The 14,999-nt window shown below is 34.2% G+C and overlaps 1 pseudogene; it reads right to left on the reverse strand.

Moving 5' to 3' along the window:
- Nucleotides 1-6,117: 6,117 nt before the first annotated feature.
- On the reverse strand, nucleotides 6,118-8,742 carry LOC149837866 (isocitrate dehydrogenase [NADP]-like; annotated as a pseudogene).
- Between the last annotated feature and the right edge of the window lie 6,257 nt (nucleotides 8,743-14,999).

A 14,999-nucleotide genomic window follows, 5' to 3' on the forward strand; every position in this document is an offset into this window, starting at 1 on the left:
CTTCACTTGTGGATGGTTCTGAATCATCCCATTGAGCATGCAAAGCCTTTTTCTTGAAGAACTTTTTCTTTGGTTCCTTAGTCTTGGATTTTCTTTTGAGAAGTGGACAATCACGTCTCAAGTAATCTGGCTTATTACACTGGTAGCACATAGAATCTTCCTTTGGGCCTTTTCTTTCTTTGTGCTTATTAGGAAGCCCGTTCCTACTCATAAAGCGCTGGAATTTTCTGGTGAGTAGCGCAATCTCAGTTTCTTTTTCTGAGTCCTCATCCTCAGATAGAGCTGGGAAGGCTAGAGTTTTCTTTAAAGGTTGTTCCTCTTCCCTTCTTTCCTTTATGTGGACTTCATAGGCCATAAGATTGCCTATTAAATCGTCCAGGGTAAGTTTGGACAAATCTTGAGCTTCTTCAATAGCAATAGTCTTTTTCTCCCAATCAGTTGTGAGAGATCTCAAGATTTTCTTCACCTTTTCTGTCTGAGAGTGGGTTACACCCAGAGATTTCAGATCGTTGGTGATGTTGGTGAATCTGGTGAACATCTCTGTGATGGGTTCATCTTTGTTCATTTTGAACAACTCATATTTCCTGACGAGAGATGAGATTTTGGCTTCTTTCACTTTGTTGGTTCCTTCATGAATAACCTCCAAAGAATGCCAAATATCATATGCAGATTCATATATAGATATTCTATTGAATTCATTCTGATCAATGGCATAATATAAGGCATTCATAGCCTTTGCATTTAGGTTTGCCATTATCTTTTCTTCATCAGACCATAAGTTATAGTCTGCGGAAGGAGATGCGTATGGATGTTCAACAATTTTCCATACAGCAAAATCTATGGATTTGAGAAATATAGCCATTCTGCACTTCAAGTATTCATAGTTGGAGCCGTTGAAGAAAGGAGGACGAGATGCATGTTGACCTTCAATATCACGAGCATAAGAGGTAGATGCCATATGTGCTGGAAGACTTGTTATGTCGAAACCAGCAAACCTGCTCTGATAGCAAATGAAATTCCACTAGAGGGGGAGTGAATAGTGAAATAGTATATAGATCGATAAATTAAAAATATAATGCAGTAAAAGCACAACACATAAACACATAATTTATACTGGTTCGGTCAAAACCCTGACCTACATCCAGTCCCCAAGCAAACCACTTGAGCTTTCCACTATAACATCCGAGTCACCGGATAAATAGTACAACACCCTCTTCCTCAGAGGTCTTCTTCTCTCAACAGAGAAGGGGCACACCCTCTTCCACAGAGGTCTTCTTCTCTCAACAGAGAAGGACAACACCCTCTTTCACAGAGGTCTACTCTTCTCAACAGAGAAGGGCAACACCCTCTTTCTCAGAGGTCTACTTCTTTCAACAAAGAAGGAATACAGTGAATAACAGAAAGTTACAATACTTCCTATAGAACCTTCAGAATGATATGAATGCATGAATGAAGGATTCTCAGAATGTTCTGTTCTTTTCACTCAGAAGATACTCTTTGTCAAAGAGTTATTCTTGACTTTTTCTTTTTCTTTTCTCTTTCTTTTTCTAGGCTCTCTTTCAAATATCGAATAGGATTTTTTCTCGTTGTAAGCTCACATGTCCATTCCTTGTCTGAATAGTTTATTTGAGTGTGTTTATATAGCTTTAAAAAAGTAGTCGTTACTTTTTGAAATCGTAGCCTTTTTGAGATGTGAAATGTTATGTCATTTCAAAAAACATCTTTAGAGAAATTCGAGAAAGTCTTCTTTCCATAAAAGTGAAATATAGGGTACAATAGTCGTTGTAATATTTTAGGTAATATATATTTTATATAAAAATTCTATTTCTTACAATAGTACATTGAACGTTGGATTGTAGGTTGTCATGTAGTTTTGTCTTTATCCTAATTAATGATTTATGGTACATAAGTACTTCTTTACTTTAAATGAGTGTAAGTACAATAAATGCTTTGAGATATTTATTTGTACATAGTCATATCAAGAGTTTTCTTTATGATGTGTTTTTCAATGTCTACAGAGACAATGAAGACTTTAAACAAGTCGACATTCTTGAGAAGGATATTAACAAGGATTTCTTACAGGAGGTATTTAATGTTGTACAAAGAGAATGATGACTTCAAGTAAGTCGACATTCTAAGGGTTTGTAAAAAGGTAACTAGAGTCTTTTCAACAAGTATTATATTTGTTTTTCTTTGTGTAGCCGATTTCCATGTTTTGTCTTTTTCCTATATTTGAAATCATTTCTTTAAAGAAGGTAACTAGAGTCTTTTCAACAAGTATTATATTTGTTTTTCTTTGTGTAGCCGATTTCATGTTTTGTCTTTTTCCTATATTTGAAATCATTTCTTTAAAGAAGGTAACTAGAGTCTTTTCAACAAGTATTATATTTGTTTTTCTTTGTGTAGCCGATTTTATGTTTTGTCTTTTTCCTACTTTTAAAATCATTACTTTTCAAGTTGTCTTGTATATGATATAAGGTACAATTATTACATTTTGAAATCATGTCAAAATACCTTTTTCATAAATGGTTGTAAGAAGGTACAATTATTTGTTTTAAAAAAGGAGCTTTTTGAAACTATCGTATACTTTTATGAAATAACTTTTATGAATGAGTATATAATATGCAATATGCATGCTTCTGAAGGTTCTGTTACATATGACTCTAAAGAAGAAAAAAATCTTCAACTTGAGGTAGCCGATCTCTTTAGATGGTCTTTAGGAATGCATGGCTCATCAAGCTTTTTCTTCAAGGAGTATGATTGCACCATAGTTGTACTTGAACAGGAGGTCTCCATCCTTTTTGAGTGAGATATCCTTGCATCAAATACTCGTTAGATATATGGCAAAACATATCCAGTCATAATATAACATTTTTCAAGAAGACATATTATCATATCATATGAAATCAAATAAGACAGTGTATCATATTATGTGACATCAAAACAGAGTTTCTCAACAAAATCACCATGAGGTAGGGGTTGGATTAAAAGATCATGTGTGAGCAGTATCGTCATTGCACTTAAAAAATGATGACAAAAAATAGGATAAAAGATTTTAAGACCCAAGTGAATAAAGAAAAATGTTTTTTATCACCATAAAGAATATCTCACCCTTGGAATCCGATTTTGGCAACCAGGTGTTTAAATTTTTGACTTGGGGCAACATTGGTCCATCATTTCAGAACAAGAGCTAGAAGAAAAGGTTGTATTTAAGGATGCTTAGCAAGTTTTCTTTCCTATTGATTTTCTGAAAGGAAGATGAAATGATAAAAATTCATTGAATTTGAAAATCAAAGTTCAAATTAAAGATAGAATTAAACATTTTGTGAAAAGAAGAGATACACTTTTGTACTTTCCAAAAGATTTTTCAAAATTTTCTCAACTTTGGATAATCTTGATTCCTTCTCATGAGAGAGCAATTAAGGCAGAATTTTGAAAATAACAAAAAAAATAGAGGGAAGAATTTCAAAAGGGTGATGATCTTCTTCAAGATTTTCAAAACAATTTCAAATTTGAGACTTTTTGACTTTCTTTCAAGGGTCTTCTTTTGCAAAAAAACATTTTTCCCAAGAAGCAAAAAGGCACATAGGTGAAGCAAAGGGATGAACCATGCAATCATGAAGAATAAAGAGCAAGCAAATATAAAAAGGTAAGAGGGCTCTTTGTTTTCATAAAAACTCCTTGCATCTTTTCAAAAGATTTGGCTAAAGCCTCTCCATTCTTTCCAAAAATCATTTAATTTGTTGGTTTTCAAAAACCTTTCAAAAAGTCTCTTAATATATTCAAAAGTCTTGGAAGTTTTCCATACATTCCAAGAGTTTAGATATTCCTCAAACAACTTCATCCTTCTATTCATGATTCCAAAACATGAATACAAAGAAAAATCATTAAAACCAAAATACCAAAGTCCAGAGGAAAATCATGAAATTATCTAAAAAAAATCTCAAAAATATAAGGACAAACTCTAAAAAACAAGAGTGCAAAACTCATCAAAAGTTAAAAAAATAAAAATAAAAAATCATTAAAATTCTTTATATTATTCAAAAAAAGTGCCATCAAATTCTAAGCACAAATCCTTAAAATTCAATAAATCTTCAAAAATAATATTCATGAGGTCTTTGAAAATCCTTGCCTTTGTCCCATCACGGATTAGCCCAAAAGGTAAGATTCCAAAACCACCAACTTGCACTTTTGTCCCATCAAAGACATATCATGAGGAAGCAAGGAATGAAAAATGGGTAAAAAGCATTCAAAAATATAAAAACCCCAAACCATTCCAAAATCATGGCAAAAATTCAAAGAAAATTTCAAGAAAAATCATCAAAACTTATCAAGAATCTTGAAAAAAAACTTTAAAGTCATGATTAAATCTTTAAAAAATTCTCAATAATGGAAGAAAAAATCTAGAATGCACATCCTTAAATCCTTGAAATGTCCCCCCTCCTCGAAGGAACTTGCTTACCTTCGCGAACATGTCTTGAAAGATATCTGTGGTCTTTCATCATTGTTCTTAGAACAAGTGGTGTCATTGAAGCATGTTCATTTGCCTGAGTTGTCCTTGAGACAAGAACCCCATGAGCTTAACAAGTATCCAATAAAAGTTGAAAGCTTCTCAACAAAAGAAAAGAATCCAAAATTAAAGATGCCCACCAATTCCAATTCCAATTCCAACAAAAATCAAACTTTTTTGGTTTGTTCCGTCTTGAGACCGGTGACCTAGGTCCGATAAGACGCCCTAATACTAGGGACTCTCATGTGGAATAAGATGCTTACATTGTTCTAGCAAAACCCAACACAAAAGATTGTTGTAAACTGAGATAAGTGTGACAAGACCTCGAGATTCTTCTCTCATGGAGAGAATCTCCAGCTTTGAGTGAATTAAATTTTGGGTGTGTCAAATTCTTTATTATCAACCGAGCGTCACACCTCAATTTTTTTTTCGGTTTTCAACCAATATAAATGTTGTCGCTAACACTTTGGAGTCACCACATTGACTTGTTGAAAATGTGATTGTTTATTTACATTCGAAAGATTTTGGACGTGAACTCGAAGTATCCTCACATGCAAGGAGTGACATACACTACAAGAATTTTGTGGATTAGTGACGGATGTTATTCGTCGCTAATCCGCCACTAAAATTGTTAGCGATGGATAACGTCCGTCGTAATTTTCTGGTTGCTAATTAGCGACAGAAAATATCTGTCGCTACTTTTGTCGCTAAATTGTGAGGGATTAGCGAATGCCACAATTCGTCACTAAATAATGATTGCTTTTGTATTTGCGATAGATATAAATTCGTTGCTAATCCATCGCTAAAATTTACCGACGGATAATATCCATCGCTAAATTGCATCCTATTTTGTGCCTAAATTTTTGTTGAATTTTAGCGACGGATACATATCCGTCGCTATTCTGTCACAAAATTTTAAAAAAAAATTGTTTGCAATATAAATATAGAAAAAAAATTCTCGTTGTACAAATTATATAAGTTGTGTATAGACAAAGAACACATAAAAAAAACGTATACAGAAAAAATTTCTTCGGGGGGGCGCTGCCCCCTTACGGTCCCCGTCAAGGGGAGCCCCCGGACCCCGCTACTGCAAGGGCAAAAACTCTAAATCAAGACTCCACAACTCATCATTTCTCTCCATCACTTCTCTTTTCACCAATGCTTTTTCATTCTCATCCGGTGAGGTCAACAGATCAGAGGCGTTGAGAAGTGACGAGAACTCCACTTATAAATAGCTGATTGTGGAAGCAAGCAACATTCTGAAACTCCAAAAGTCCCAGCAGACCCTAAAAGTGAATCAGCTGAAGTCTAGAAGCAAGTGGGCTACTAGCTGAAGTCCTTCCATCACGAATGAGGGCAGTGTTGTCACTTCTAACCCTCAAAATATGATTAATCTGGGAAGAGACAACACTTGCAGCATGCAAATACTGTGAGGAACCTGCTTTTTTCATCACAATCACCTAATTATATATTGGCAAGGTGATGGTCATGTTCCCTCCATCCTTGTGAGAATGAGTCCTTGTTTGATTGCCATAGGCAGGAGGAAAGAGCCAGCTTCTATGCTCCGGCTAACATGATGTTTTTTGAAGGAACATCAAAGAACTTTGCTAGTGCTTGATAGCTCCTCCTCCTTGAGGCCACTGTTTGAATGATCCACCATTCTGCATCATACTAAAAAGATTAAGAGTTTGAGTGACAATCCCATTTGTACTGTTTTATAACTATTATCCTCAAATTACAAAGGGCGATGACAAATTTTTGGGTTCAGGCAACTTGAGTTGACACGACAAAGAAGAGATATGAGTGGCCAAGCCTCTTAGATGGTATGGGGAGATTTAGGTCACCAATTACTTGAGATGGGGCTATGTTGTGCTCAGTTGGCAGCACACCTTCAATGAGAACCAAGTCCCATCTGCATGAGGCACACGGTTCGGTTTTGCATTCAAACACTAACCAAGAAACACAATGCAAACAAGTACAACCACAAAAGTATACAAACCTTGAGCCAAGAAATCACTCTACACATCTCCATCATAATTTTTGCAGGCCCACACATATCCACCTTCACTCTTAAGTGCATAGGCGAACATATCATCAATAAGTCTGTGCTCGTACCTGTTTGACATCATCAAAATATCATGCAAGAAGCCCATACTTGCCATACAATTTTCAATGAGGCCACTGTTTGAACAAACAAAGAATAAACATTACCAGATCCCTGCAGCCTCAAACTTGGATTTCCACTTGCTCTCATAGACCTCCTGGAAAATATCCTTGAATATGAATGTGGAGACAACACATATTCAGTTACAGAACTTACAAAGTGACTTGCCAGTCTCTAAATGGAAGAAGAATTCAGAGGAAAAAAGTTCAGGAGGCATTTCAGATTTATTGCCACAGTAATCAGTTGGAAACTCAGTTTTTAAATATTAAATGTGCACAAAATTGACAAAAAAGGCATCATCTCATACCTGCCATCATATTTCTTCAAAATAGTGTTCTTAGTACTGAGATAAAGAGGCCACTTCTTCTGATAAGTTGTGGCCATGGAAGCCTCAGCAAAGGCATGTATGGACTGTTGCAAAACCAATTCAGATAAAAACAACTAATTAGCAGTTTAATCTCTTAATGTAAGGTCCTAAGTGTGGAAGAACTGGCAGATTAGTAACACTTTATTTCAAATCAAGAATAGTGACAAAGTGCTAAAAGAGAAAATAATACATATTACAGACCTCATCAGTGTTGTACATAGACAAAGCTACTCCTCCAGCGCCTTTAAAGTCATATACTTCTAATTCAGTCCTCTCACCATCTCCTTCTGGAACTGCATGCATAATAAGACATATCAAGTAGAGTGCCAAAAGAATACTACAGAATACAGCAATGCCTTTAGCCATATGATTTTTCCTACCAAAAATAAGCTTGAGCTTTCCAGGGCCTTGGATAACTGTATCTGTGGCTCGATATTGATCACCAAAAGCATGCCTTCCAATGCATATGGGCTTTGTCCATCCTGAAAATTTTATTAAAAGTGATGAGCTCAAAACCCAAAAGCAAAATTACTGTATTCCACAATCGACAGTCCTCATGCTAAGTTACATTATTGTATCGACTCAAATAGGAACACTAAACAAAGGGCAGTCTAGAAAAATGCTAGCTTTTCTTAGGAAGTGGCAAAGCAAAGTGACTTGGCAGTTTTTAGTCAACATTGTCAGTCATTAAACACTGACAACAACAAGATGTATTAATATCCGTGAATAGCAAAGCATGACCTTTTATCTTCCATACCTGGAACAAGCCTTGGGATGTTTTTGCAAATAATTGGTTCTCTGAAAACTGTGCCTGAAGCAAGAACCGCTTGAATGAGAATCACCAATTTAAGTTTTTCAAAAAGAAGGCAGAGTATCACTAACCATTCAATATATTCCTGATAGACCCATTTGGACTCTTCCACATCGACTTCAGGTTGAACTCCTTGACACGGCTTCATCTGTCATGCATTAACTGGTAAAGACATAGCTATGCAAAAAAGGATGAAGATGAACTGACTTAAATAACAAATTGTGCAAATTACAGTAGATGTATACCTGGAGTTATAGTTGCACACTTGATAGATACATTATACCTGAAGATAAGACATGTCAACATTGGAACACCGAGGTTCACAACTATGAGATCAAATAAGCAGTTTTTGAAGAACAGAGGTAGAAATTGCCTTTGAATTACCCCTACAATGGAGATTCCTAGGTGCAAGTTTACTCAAAAAGTATGTAAGAAAACATGGAAATTAAAAAGATCAGCAACTTATCCCAAGAAGGTTTCTTTGATTCAATTAATAAATAAAAAACAAGTTAAGCAACAAACAAAGAATGGCTTTCAAGTTTCATTAAAACCTAATGCCCCCTGCATAAGTTGCTATGCACAGAACAATAAACTAAGTGAATGACGAGGAGAGAGAACGTGAAGAATATGAACATTACTTCAGAGTAGCTTCAGCACTCTCAATAGTAACTTTGTCATCAGTAGCATCTCAATTAGGAAGCCCAAGGTCAAAATACTTTATGTCCAGCTCAAGGAAAGGAAAAAATAGTTGTAATATACATCAAAGTGCTACAATTAGACAATGTGACTAACAAACTGAGAAATGTTATGAAGAGAAAATCCAATTATGAAAGATGCCCATCATTGGTCACCTTGTCCTTGATCATTTGCCAAAAGACTCTAGTCATTTCATCCCCTGCAGAGAAAACAAAGATTCTAGATTAGAACAAAGATATTAATAGATAAAGAAATTGTTCCCAAAATTCGTGTAATGTCTACAATGATCTAATAAGTTCCAAAGCTATTGTCAATGGGCCTTTTTTGTTGTCAAATTAGGTTTAAGATTGAAGGGGCTTGGTACCAAGTGTACTGGTGTGAATCTACTGGCTGCAAGAAGGCTGGATATTGATAGATGGTGTGTCAGCCAGATCAAAATCTGCAAACAAAAATTTCAAACAAGTAGAAGAGGTTGGTGACGAAATAGAGGACGGTGACGACAATGTGGAGGCGGAGGTCGTTGGAGAGGCAGGAGTCATCGCTGGAGACAGTGGGGAGTAGGAAATAGAGGGGGTCGAGGAAGAGGGCGATGAGGAAGACCCTGTACCAGAGGACGATGAACTCGCTGTGGGGGTCGATATAAACACCCCAGATTTTCACCCTCATTCAGTGTTTACACTTCATGTGTCATTGCATATCATTGTATGCATTTGACATATCATTTCATTGTATTTTATGGCATTGCATATCATTGCATCTCATTATCGAGATCCAGTACTCTAGTTTTCAAAATATTAAATCTAGATTCGAGTTTTAAAACTCATCTTTCAAAAGCAATTTTAAATACCTGGGTTTTAAATCGACATTTTACCATTTGCCAACCCCCAGGATCTTATATTTTAAATGTTTTTCTCAGAAAAACAATCTGGATTCGTTTTAAACTCAATTTTAATTGATTTCAATTCTCAGATGAGACTCATTTAGGTGGTGTCGCTTTTGGAATCTGTCATTTATCAAAAATTTCAGAGTCCTAGTTGAATCAGGACTCTGTCTTTTCATCTTCTTAAATCTCTTCAAAACTCCATTTTGATTTTAAACCAGATGTAGTCATATTCTTTGCCCATTTTTGTCGTTTTTGGCCAAAACTTCATAATCTCAGTTCAATCAGGACTCTTTTTCCAGAGTCCTAGTAGGATCAAAACTCTTTTTCAGAGTCCCAGTCGGATCTGAACTCTACTTTTTCACCTATTTTTGAGAAAACCTTTCAAAATCCTTCGTTTTGGCCAAAATCCTAGAGTCTCGGTCGAATTAGAATTCTTTCCCAGAATCCTAATCAAATCAGAACTCTATCCCGATTTCACCCTTTACTTCTGTTGTTCACTTGTTTTCAAAACCTTCTTATCTGATTTTTAAAATCTTCCGTTTTAGCCAAAATTCTAGAGTTCTAACTAGATCAAGACTATTTTTCTAGAGTTTCAGTCGGATTAGAACTCTATCTTTCATCGCTATTCTGCCTATTTTAAACAAAATCTTTAAAAGAGAAGTCAAAAACTCAAAGTTTTAGTTGAACCAAGACTCTGTTTAAAGAGTCTCAGATGGATCAAGACTCTGACCCTGATTTCAATTTTGAGAGAATCTTTCCAAAATCTCTTCATTTATCTTTCCAAATTTCAATATTGTTACACTTCTATCACATGGTTCCAAAATTCTGAGACTCTATCCCAGAGTCCTAATCAAATCAGGACTCTATCCTAAGTTCATGTTCTCACTTCATTTTTACTGATTTCCAAAAGTCTTTTTTAAAATCTCATCATTTGCTTTATAGAAAACCAAAATTCTCAGAGTTCTAATCGAATTAGGACTCTTTCTTAGAGTCCTGATCGAACTAGGACTCTAACCTGACTTCAATATTTACCTCATTTTCACCTGTTTTCTAAAATCCTCTCACCTATTTTCTCAGAAAATCCAGAATTCTGAGAGTCCTAGGCAAATTAGGACTCTGCTTCCAAAGTTCTAGTTGGATTAGGACTCTGTTCTGATTTCACTATTTGTTGTTATTTTCACTGGTTTTGCAAAATCTTTCATCTGTTTTCAGAAAAGACTCAAAATCTAGAGTTTTAGTCCGATCAGGACTCTGTCTTAGAGTCCTAATCTGATCAGAACTCTATTCTGAATCCTGTTTTACCTCTATCTTCACATTCTTAACTTATTTTTCAAAAGAATTAGGTCATTTTGCAGAGTTTCAATTGATTCAGGACTCTATTTCAGAGTTCTGATTGAATTAGGAATCTAACCCTGACTGTATTTTCTGACTTATTTTACCAGTTCTGATAAAATCTTTCAAAAACTTTATTATTTGGATTTCAAAAATCTAAAACCTCAGAGTCCTAGTTGGTTCAGGACTTTGGTCTAGAGTTTCAGCTCGTTTAGAACTCTATTTTCAAAACCTTTGAATTCTATCTGTTGATTTTAACCCCTTTTTAAAGCCATTTTCAATCTTCATTTTAAATTTTTCAAAACCCTGATGTGGGGCCCACTCAGTTGGTTCCATATCTAGAGAAGTTCTGACCTAATCAGGACTCTGTATCATTTTAAAACTTTCCATTTCAATTCTACTTTTAAACCTCTTTTGAAAAATCGCTCATTTTCAAGTTTTAAAATCGTTTTGAAAAATCAAATAGGGCCCACTCAGGGTGGCACCACATTTGCAGAAGTTAGGGTTAGACTAGGGTTAGTTAGTGTCCGAGTTAGATTAGAGGTACAAAAGAGTCAAAACCAATTTTGAAAATCCATTTTATCTTGGTTTTTAACTAGTGATTTTAAAAGTTTTAAATTAGAGTTTTAAAAACCAATGTGGGTCCACACTAGGTGGCGCCACATTTGGAAGTCTTTTAGTTTAATTAGATATTTAGTTAGGTTAGCTAGAGTCCACATAGGTTAGGAAACTTCATGAAAATTGCCCCCCACTAATGGCTTTAGATAAGTTTTTAAAAAGGGTAAACTTGGAATTACTTAAGCCCTTATTAGAAAACCTAATTTTTCCTATTGAAAGAACCAAGAGAGGGGGTCAACCCTTATTCCTCTCCCTATTGGATTATTCGAGCTTCTCTCTCCTCTCCAGCACTTCCTCCTTCCTCCATTGCAGCTGCAGCCCCAAAGGCAATCTTCTATACATTATTTCATACTTTTTTATTATTTTTTATGAGTTTTCAATAGATTCCACCATGGGTGCCCCTTGTGTTCATGATTTTTAACCATGGGTTTCATCCAAGAACCTCAAAATCGACCCAAGAAGATGATCTAACCATATTTGATGATGTTTTCCAGGATTCTAATCCGTTAGAATAATTATAAATACTTTTTTTTTATGTTTTTAACCAATGAAATATGCGATTTACCCGTTAAATGGGCTAAATTCATATTTTCAAAGGGTAAATCAATTTCAGCCATGGATTCTCTGTATTTTTTTTTATTTTCTTATTGTATTAGTGTTTATTTCATATATTCCGGCATTAAATTAAATTTTATTATACTGTTTATGTATTTTTTTCATTATTTTTCATGTTTAAGTCATAGTTTTTAGTGTTTTATTAGGTATTCGTATGTTTTGATTCTAGGTTTGTAGAAATCATGTTGTTTCACGTTTAAATCTTTGGTTGAAAATTCTGAATTTTTTATGTTTTGTCCACGGATTTGTCAGTAAGTCTCTGTAAAAAAATCATAGGTTTTGGGGTTCGACAATTCTGTCAGAATAATACAATGTTGAATCGTGATTTTTGTTACTTAAAATCGCTATTGATATTCAAATATAAGTTGCAGAGGTGATATTTTTGTCATTTGAGATTCAATTCATGATCCGTAAATTACAATAGCTTTGTAATAGAACCTATTATTTATTGTAATGTTCTCATAATTTTTTGTCTATATCTTCTATTTTTCCTTTCTCAGAAAGTAAGATCAATGTCTCAGAACTCGTTATGTTTTATTTAAACCTTAAGTTGAATTATGTTGATCGTATCTCCTTAACCGAAGATCTGATCAATGATCCATAAAAAGGGAAACTCTTTATCTGTCTATCTGCTTGTCACTGCTAAAATTTTAGAATTTTCAGATATGGTTTGTTATTTTTCCCTACATTTGAAACCAGAAGTATCTATTTTGATAGATTTTATATTTGTTAAATTCAAATACAGATTGCCGGAACAATATCTCCCTAACCAGAGATGAGTTTTCTGATCTATAAATAGGAGAATCTCTGTTTTTTTGTCTATTATTCCCCTGAAAATTTTATGAATTTCCATGGTGATTTGACCCCTAATTCGGGTCTGACACTATGACATGTACGTGCTCATAGGTAAAAATAGCATATTTTACAGTTTTTATGCAAATTTCAAATTGGGATAATGTCAAAAATAAATTTTTATGATTCAAATTTAATTTTAGGGTTATTAATAGTGAATGTGTTGATTTTTATTAATTTTGGTACTAATTTGGTGCTTGAATCGATTATATTGCAAAATAGGGTGCCTGCAGGATCCCGAAACACTGGCAAAATCATGTTTTTTGTGTTATTTTTTTATTTTTTTCATAAAAGTTCATGTTTTTAGGGTTTGTTCATGTTTAGAGTCATGTTAGAACACTGCATATTCGATTTGGCTTCGATTTGAATCTTTCTAAACCCTAAATCCAAAGTTTTACCAAAATATTTTCTGAAAACCCCTGATTTCAAGGCGATAGTCTTGTTTTCAGGGGTATTTTTGTCATTTTCCCTTAAATTCCAAATTTCAAAAGTGTTAATCTTTATTATTTATTCAATTTTATTTCATATTTCATCATGTTTATATCATGAAAATCATGGAAAAAGACTTATATCTAGATAAATCCAGTAATTTCTAGATATTGCAGGATAAATCTAGAAAAGCCAACATATCTTCCCTAATAAGTTTTTCTAGTTTTGCAGAGATATTCAAGTAGAAGATTTCATTTATTCATTTTCTTTTTCTTATTCAACTCAATGTAAATATCAAATATAATATTTAGAATAAAAGTTACATTTTCTGCATAGAATAGGGTACATTGCATATAGTTTGCTTTCCTATAATTTCAATATCTTATGTATGTCAATTCATGAACATTTTCCAAATTCACTAGCTTGACATAAATGGCACGTGCACAAGCTCTTAGGGAGTTGACAAACTCGGTGGAATTCGTATTTATAGCCATAGTCAGAATACAGATGAAACTCAGATTTGTGATCTTCGTATTAGCCACATTCAGCCTACACTCTTAGGCTAACTTCAAAATGCACTGCATTTCTCAAAAATTCAAAAGGATTTTCTCAATTCCCTTAGAAAGTATCTTTCAAATCCATATCCATTCATTTCAATCATTTCAAACAATCATACACTTTCAAGTCAATTCAGAGAAATTGATTTTCTCAAAATTTTCTAAGTCTTTCTCAGAAATTAATTTTCTCAAAAACTTTGAGTTTTCAAATGATATTTCAAGTATTTCCCAAGTTTAAATCATGATTTTCCAATGTTTTAACATTCTCAATTTCATTTTCAAAGTTCACAAATCGACTTTCCCAAAATATTTGCATTACTTCTGAAATTGGTTTTCTTAGAATTCTCAAATCCTCTTTAGAAATCAATTTTCTCAAAAAAAATAGTTCAAATCTCAAAAATCGATTTTCTCAAAGTTTCAATCTTCCTGAGAATCAATTTTCCCTTCAAAAGTTATTTTTCAATGCAATTCCTGATTTCCAATGAATCCCTTTTCCAAGAATTTCAAAATCTCAGAAGCAAACATCATATTATTATTCAAAATGTGCATCTTTTCAGAACTTCATAGCACATGCCTGATTCTCTATGCATTTTAGGAAAATAGAGCATAATTCAGATAATTGAACTTAGTTAAAGCATACTATTGATCCTTGGTTCAATTACCCCTGGTAAAGGCACCAGGAATGGTTGAACCTCGTACCGACAGACGGATCTCATTCCACAGAATTTTCCCACAAATTTAAAAATGGAGGTGAGTAATTTTCAAGAAAACATTTTCAAAACTTTGGTCGAGTTTGACTCGCAGAATCGTTTCTCTCTCTCTCAGAGGGAGGGAAAAATTTTGCGATGATAACAGGTTTGACGACCATGATGGGACTTGTCTTCGTCTGATCAACTGTGTGTCTTGACTTAGCTCAATTATCAAAATCGTGTTCTACAAAATGTCAAATTTTACTTACTGATATCATGTGAACCTAGGAGTCTAGACTTGAACCCAGTTGACATGGATTTCATGTACACTAGGTATGGTTTGGTAGGACCAATTGAGGAGACTTTTGCATGCTCACTTAGACCTAGGTCTGAAATACAACCCTCCTCAATCTAGGATTTGTATATAAACAGTGTTTGCTTCTTCAAAAATTTTAAAATCTATCTCTTTAGGTTTT

The sequence above is a fragment of the Nuphar pumila genome, chromosome 5, assembly GCF_984573655.1.
Source record: "Nuphar pumila chromosome 5, dmNupPumi1.hap1.1, whole genome shotgun sequence".
In the NCBI taxonomy this organism is placed as follows: Eukaryota; Viridiplantae; Streptophyta; class Magnoliopsida; order Nymphaeales; family Nymphaeaceae; genus Nuphar; species Nuphar pumila.